Source organism: Pteropus vampyrus, unplaced genomic scaffold (genome assembly GCF_000151845.1).
Source record: "Pteropus vampyrus isolate Shadow unplaced genomic scaffold, Pvam_2.0 Scaffold149, whole genome shotgun sequence".
NCBI classification, from domain to species: Eukaryota; Metazoa; Chordata; class Mammalia; order Chiroptera; family Pteropodidae; genus Pteropus; species Pteropus vampyrus.
Window position 1 is genome coordinate 2386398 of NW_011888930.1, and position 8029 is coordinate 2394426.

The 8029-nt window shown below is 32.9% G+C and overlaps 1 pseudogene; it reads right to left on the bottom strand.

Moving 5' to 3' along the window:
• Positions 1–7223: 7223 nt before the first annotated feature.
• LOC105298304 lies at positions 7224–7753 on the bottom strand (annotated as a pseudogene).
• Between the last annotated feature and the right edge of the window lie 276 nt (positions 7754–8029).

Consider the following 8029-nt stretch of genomic DNA (forward strand, 5'->3'; position numbering starts at 1 on the left):
GGTTGGCCTTGTGCATCATAGGTCATCACCTTGATGGATCTGGCTATCTACATGTCCTAAGATGGTCTGCACCCAGACTCCAAGTCAACGTTAATTTGATACAATCTAAAGCTTCTCCAAAACCAGATTTACAAAACCTTTGAGCTAAAAAGATATTGGTGTGATTATTTTAAGAAAGGGAACTGATAAACGTGCTAATAAAGCATTTTACTGATGTATTAAATGACACTACTTAAGTGAGATATTTTAGATTGGCATCACTCAAAAGCCTTTCAATTAAAATAAAAATATCCACCTATTTTGTCTTTGAAGATTTTGAAAAGCTGTCAATATAAGAGATGCAAATTGAATTTCCTGGGAAAAATTCATTAGCAGCAATTAGTAGGCAGCACATCCTATCGGCAAGTCTATAGAAATTGAACAGTCACTTGCACGTTTCCTCTAACATCAAAAAACTTATGCTGCATGCATAATTAGGAGGTTTTTAAAAAAAATTCCTCTCCAAGACACTTTTATGTTGTGATTATGTGTTGTGAGGAAAATGGGAGAGATCAGTCTGGAAACATTTATATCCTATTTTTAAGCTATTTATGTTCAAGACAAATGTTCGTGACTTTATAAAGGCTGTTTAGATTCAATTATTGTCAGACCTTACAGATAAGGTCTTCACAGACGGCTAAAAGTACAGAGCTTTTAGTTTATTTTCTTAACTTTTTTATTAAAATAGAATTTTATTATTTAATATATGAAATGATCCTTACAGCCATTTTTGTGCTGGTACAAGAGAGCTTTAAAAAATAAAAATCAATAGAGAAATAAATATAAATCTGTTTAGTATTATCTTCTTATTAAAACTATTTTTAAACCGGTTATAATGATGTAAATGTCTTTTCCTCTGGGATCTAATCTCTGTTATAAGCGAAGCCTGAAAGATCTAGTTAACTTATTCAGTAGAATTATAACTGCTTTTGCAGGAATCAGAAATTCAGTCAAAAAGCTAACTTTCTTGTAGTTTCTGATTAACTATTGTGCATTTTTTAAATTGGTGATATTCTACATCATTAATGATGTAGAAAAACTCTCATCCTGACTATACAAATTAGATTTTGCTTTTAAAATGTAATGTATAGGCATACAACTTAATCATTAGAATGAGGAATCAATGTATTACCAAGATTTTATAATTACTGAAATAAATACCTCTTGTTTTACCCAAAATGTTGCCCAACTCCTCACTTAACCTCTATTTCCCTTAGATTCAAAGTTTCTTACTGAATCTAGAATATGCTTAATGTTCTTGCTTCAAACATGAAAAATCATATGGCCTTCTGATGCCCCTTGATTTTAAGAGTGAATTTCTACTTGGTACAGAGTAAAATTTTCTAGTTCATTTAGCTGGCCAGTGATAGGTTTTATTTGGTTAAAACAGCCTAATTTTGTTAGTCAATGATATCGTGTAATGAATAGGGAGGGAGAAAGCTTTACTCCATGAAAACGTTACCTTACCAAGTATCCAAAATCGTTAGTAAAGCTTTCCCCCCTTGAACTGATCCAGGGCAATGTAAAAGATATCTCACCCTCATCATAGGAGACTGCTGGTTTCTGTGTGGACGAGGTCATTTCAATGACAAAATTTGAATCAGTGAAGGGAAACTATGACCAAAGATAAGCATCTTTGTAATTGTTTACAGAGAACTCACTCAGAGTAATTTACTTAAGGAAAAAGGGCTGGCAGTACAACCATTGGGAATGGCTATGACTAATCATTTCTATGCCAGAAATTTTATTTCTCACTACTTAAAAAAAAAAAAAAAAACACTCTTCGGTAAGTGTTGAGTTTAGATGGTTGGATTTAGCATTCAGAGAGAAGTTTTCTCATCATCATATTTGTCTTTTTGCTCCTCTTGAGTCAATTGTACAAATGTGCCCTGGGACTCTTAAGTAACTCATCTGATAATGCCCGAAATTTTATAAAAAGTGGGACATAAACTGCATAATTTTTATACTTAATAACGGGACACAATGTCAAAATTGTGTTTCGGAAAGTCCTCCTTTGCTGCACAGGTTGAAAATGCACACTCATTACACAGCTGGGTGCTTACTTTACTACTGACCTCGTCCAGATGCTCTCTGACAAGGGAAATACAGCTTCTTCCCAAACTCAATTTATCCTTGTCAATTAAATAAAACAAATGAAATTTCATGGACTCTGAAGAAAGAAGTATTAACTAGGACACAATTTGTTGTCTTTGGTTCAGTGTAAGGGTCATTTAAATTGCACAACCGAAACACGCTAAGAAAACTGTAGAGGAGAGAAGGTAGTTTGTGTCCTACAGTTGATTAATCTAATGAATCTCGTTTGTTTCAAGTAACTGTATTTCTATTCATAGCCACTGAAAGGCCAGAAATTATATGCTTTAATTCTACTTCTTTTTGTTCTTATTGAATTGAGATTTGCTTCATGGTGAAAACATTTGTTCTCAAAGTACATCTTTGGGAAATTAGTTAAATACCTGGGATTGGCTTTCAGGACAAAAGAATCAGTTTTGGCTACTCCAGAAAGGTGTGGTGGCAAATGATACTGCAGTGTCTGAAGGTCAAAGTAGAACCACTGAATCTGAACCGTTGCCTTTGACCCCTTCTCTCTGAGGATGACAGAGATAGCTGGGGACCTGGGAAGGTTCTTCATGCTATTGTTGCCTAACTGTAAAAATTCAAAAATGGCAAGTTGATCGATGCCACTTTATATCAAGGAATTACATTCCATGAGTTTTTATCTGTTTTATTCATAGTTGCATCCTCTGGGCCTAGAATAGTGCCTACTACTTAGAAGGTGTCTAATAAATATTTCTCAAATTAATTTTTCCAAAACCTGATGCCCCAGTACAAAAGCTAACTCCTTATGTGCAAAAGCAGATCAGTGTACTATTTAATGATAGTATACTATCAATCTTTTCATATCTATTATCTCATTTAATCTTTTTAAAAGCTGTGACAGGGGAGAATTACATTATCTTAATTTAAAAATAACAATAGCAATGAGTTTTTAAAAGGAGAACACTAGTATTAGGGACTGAATGTTTGTATCCCCCCAAAATTCATATATTAAAACCATACTCCCCAAAGTGACAGTATTAGGAGGTGGGACTTTTAGGAAGTAATGAGGTTTAGATGAGGTCATGAGAGTGGAGCACTTGTAAATGCAATTAGTGCCTTTGTAAGAAGAGAGCTTACTTCCTCTCTCTGCTCTCAGCCACACGAAGATACAAGGAGAAGTCAGCAGTTTGCAGTCCAGCCCAAGAGAGAACCTTCACCAGAACTCGCCTGTTCTGGCACCCTGGTCTCAGACTTTAGACTTCCAGAACTGTGAGATATAAATTTTTGTCGTTAATAAATCACCCAGTCTATGATGTTTTTTATAGCAGCCTGAACTGAATAAGACAGCTAGAAAACTTGCCCAGGTTTCATGGACTAAGTATCAGAGTCAAAATGGTAAGTGGTAAAGAGACTGTGGGAAAAGACTGTGCGCTGCTGTCAGTCATTTCTCCCTACTTCTTCTCATGTGCAATTGAGGACAATACCTCGGGGTCTGGAATGGAGTATGTCCGAAGTCACCTGAACCAGTCAACATCTGCACAAATACAGGGTTAATCCCTGATCAATGTTGATCAGCAAAATATTTAGAAAAAACTTTTTATTCTAAGTGTATAAAAATATTGATATGTTTAAAAAACACATTTGAAATTTAATTTTTGAATATACAATCCATTCACTTGATTTAGATTTAAAGTTCACAAAGTATAAAATAATGCACTAGTGTCTTTTAGCCACCCTGAGCATAAAACTCAGAAAGCATGAGCTTTTAGCTGTATTCAATAGGCCTAATACATAGTATTTTTTTATTATCATTCTTTTATATGTGTTCTGCAATTTCTGTTTGGATTGTCTCTTGACCCAAGAACTTTAAGATAAAGTTTTTGTATTTTCTTTTCTTTCTTATTTGCTTTTCCCCTCCTTTCTAAAAAGATTTTCTCAGTTTGTTATAAGTTTTTTGTTTTATTTACTGGGATTACAGAATATTGTTTGTGCTATTTCCACTTTTTAGGTTTTATTTAGGTTTTTTTGCATGGCCCAGTATATGGTTTTGCTTGTTTGTTTGTTTTTTACTATTACAGGCCCTTAGAAATAAAGAATGTTCTGCAGAGTTGTGTGTGTATCCATGTATGTAGTTATGTAGGTGTTCTTTTTTTTACATCCAGTCAACTGTCATGAATTATGAAATAGTAATCAAAATCTCTCACTGCAAATCTCTTATATTTCTTATGGTACTTTTTGACTGTATAAATATTGATAGTATATTATTTGATGTACAGATATTCCTAACTATTATAAATTGTACATTTTAGCATTAAAATGTACCCTTCTTTATTTAATGCTTTGAGGTCTGAGTTCAATCTGCCAGATAGTAAAAGTATAACCCCTGCCTCCTTTTGTTTTCACTGGCCTGGTATATGTTTATCAGTTCTTTTATGTTCAGCCTTTATGAGTCATTTGTTTTAGGTGTAGCTCTTGTATACAACATAAAATTGGGTTTTAATATGTGATCTGATCTGAAAGTCTTTTTCTTTTAATAAGTGAATTTAGGCCTTACCGATATGACAATATGCTTAATTGTAGTATGTCATTATTTATTCATTTACTTACCTCATTTCTATTAATTTTTTACTGTATTCAATTCCCTTCTTCCCTTCACTCTCCTCCATCATCTGATATTAATCAATTATATTATCTTCTTAGTATTTAAATTTTTCTTCTTAAATATATTTGATACTTAATAACTATTCTGTCACTATGGCATTCCACCACAGTTTTTTAAAATGAGGAGAAATAATTTACTCAAACTTCTTTCCTCTTTCCACTCCTAATTTTTGCTGTAATTTTTTCTATACTGTCAGGGTATATAACAGTTAACTCTGTTCTATCATCCTAATTTCCATTCTTATTTCAGTGTCTTAGGTATATCTATTTAAAGATTGAGTGCTCATCAACAGTGCTTTTATATTCATTCTTCACTTCCCATTTATCTATTTTAAGCTTTTTTTCTGTATGAGAATCCTCAAGAAGTCTCATGGGAACAACATTCCCTAAGAATCTGATGTTTAATGTGTCAAAGTGTTGCCTCATACTGAACATCAGTTTGAGGAAGTATAAAACCCTTGGTCGTGCTTTTGTTCTTTGACTTTTTTGCCAAAGTTCCTTTACTTTCTCTTAGCATTGACTTTGCTATGCAGAAGTCTCAAGACAGCCTGATGTTTTCATCCCTTAGAGGTATGTATTTTGCTTCACTCCTCAAAGGTTTCTTTCTTTATCTTTACAGAGCAGCATGCTTACTTGATTATAACTCTATGTTGTTTTTCCTGGCTCAATTTCCCCTAGGACATGATGTGTACTTATGTAGATTCAAACTTCTTTTATTTCAGGGAAGTGAATTATAAATACTTGCTCTGATCTATTATTTTGTTTTTCTCCACTGGGAATTGCAAAGTCTCTCTTTGCCCGTCCTCCATATCTATCCTTTTCTCTCTGATCTTTCTTTACATTTTTCTTCATCCTATTTTATATTTTACAGTTTACTGTGTTTTCAACAAAGTTCCCTTACAAACAGTAAAAAGATATAAAAAGAAATATAAACATAGGAAAAAGGAAGAAATACAAATTAAATACAAATACAAATAGTAGCGTGTTTGTTTTTAATTGTCTCTCTTGTCTACTCTCCCTTGTTTCTCTTCTATTGTCTATCCCTTCTATTTGTTTTTCCTCATACTTCCTGAGCTTTGCCATCTCACATTTCATTTCTTTCTATTATCTCATCATCTCCTCCCAGAGCTCTTGCATTTCTGCCCGGTACTCTTGTTTCATGGAAGCGATTTCTTCATATGTTTTTAATTCACTTTGCATTTTGTGTGTGTGTGAGAGATGTAAATCTGCTATTTGCTTTTCCTGTCTTCTTCCTCCTCCTTGTCCTCCTCTTCATCTTCCTTCTGTCTTTCCCTTCTTCCCCCGTATCTCCTTTTATATCTTTTTGCTGTATTTTTTGATAAGGGGAATAAAATTGGATTAATTGATTAACCTACTTTAATTACTAACCCATGAATGGATATATTTTATATTTTATTTTTTTCACATTAATAATAGAATAAACACCTACAAAACCACCACTCAATATTAGAACTGGAATATTGAATACATCAACAACTGTTTGCACCTCACTCGCTCTGTTTCCCATCCAGATCAAAACTAATTACTATCCTGAAACTTAGCTTTATCATACTCCTGCCTTTCAAAATTAGAATTCTATCACACAAATGTTATATGTGATATAAGCATATATGGTTACATATATGTTTTATAAAAATATGTATATACACAAACATCTTCCTAAAACATATGTTGTCTGACTTGCTTTCAACTTTATAAAAGCCATTTAAACATATGACACATGATGTACAAAGAGATTTTTAAATTTATTATTGGTCAGAAAAATAAAGATCAAGTAATGTTTTATAACCATTCTATTGGCATTGACAAAAATTAAGTTTAATATTAATATCTGTTTGAGATCTATTTTCCATAAACATTCCTGTTTATTCCCCTTTTTTTCTTTGTTGTAGCAATTTGGGTAAATTTGTAAGCTGCTATTCTCTTTTTGTCACTCACTTTTGAGGGAGGTGGGTTTTAACTTCTGAGATCAATTATTTACAGAAAAATTCATATAGAGTGTGGAGTATGTTCCTAAATATCTGAATTTTTTTCTGTAATCCAAGATTTTGGCATTAAATTGGGTCTAAACTTTTTCCATCAAATGAGTTTTGATTTAGATCAATTATACAAGAAAAAAGGCATACAGATTAGGAAAGAAGAACAAAACTGCCTTTGTTCATAGAAAATATGATAGTCCATGTATAAAAGTACAAGAAATCTACAAAAAATGACTTTAGAATTAATAAATGAGTTAGCAAGATTGTAGGATAGAAAGTCAAGTACAAAATTCCATTGAATCTATATATGAGCAACGAGGAATCAAATTAAATTTTTTTTAAACTTACAGTATGAAACATTTAGAGATAAATTTGATAAAATGTGTGCAAGACCTATACATTAAAAAGTACACAATGCTTCTGAGAAAAATTAAAGACCTAAATAAGTAAAAGAATATAGCATGTTCATAGATTTTTTTTGTAGTTCATGTCTTTTATTAACCCATATATAATGACTTGTCTATTGAAACAATAGATTAGACAACATTTGCCACAATAATGTCTGTCAAAGTGGCTGGCGGTAAAAACTCCAGCACCACATTCATCTGAAGGGCACTCCTGACGAAGGCAGCTCATTTTGCCATTCTCATCCACCTTACAGTATTTCAGAACAGCCAGCTTAAGCTTCTGTCTCATATGCTTATTCTTCTGGGGAGTGGTATAAGATTTCCTTTTCTTAGCAACATAGGATGAAGCGTGGACTACTTTTGAATGTTGTAGTCAGACAGAGTACGTCCATCTTCCAGTTGCTTGCCAGCAAAGGTCAGTCTTTGCTGATCAGGAGGAATTTCTTCCTTATTCTGGATCTTGGCCTTTACATTTTCTATTGTATCCGAGGGTTCAACCTCGAGAGTGATGATCTTCCCTGTAAGGGTTTTCACGAAAATCTGCATCTTGGCAGTGGCTCCACCACAGATGGCGGATCGGAAAAAGAAAAAGAAAAAGAAAAAGAAAGCGTGTGTTCATGGACTTGACAAATTTGTTTACTAACATGTTAATTGTCCCCAAATTAGTTTTTAATGCAATCCTAACCAAAATATAAGTAAGCTTTTCTGTAGAAATTGATAAACTGATTCTAAAATTTAAATAGAAATGCAGAGAACCTTGATAACTAAAATACCTGAAAAAGAAAAAGTTGGAAAACTTATACAATGTGGTATTTCATGTTAATATGAAAAATAAATTTAAAAATCTGGATCCTAAATTTAACC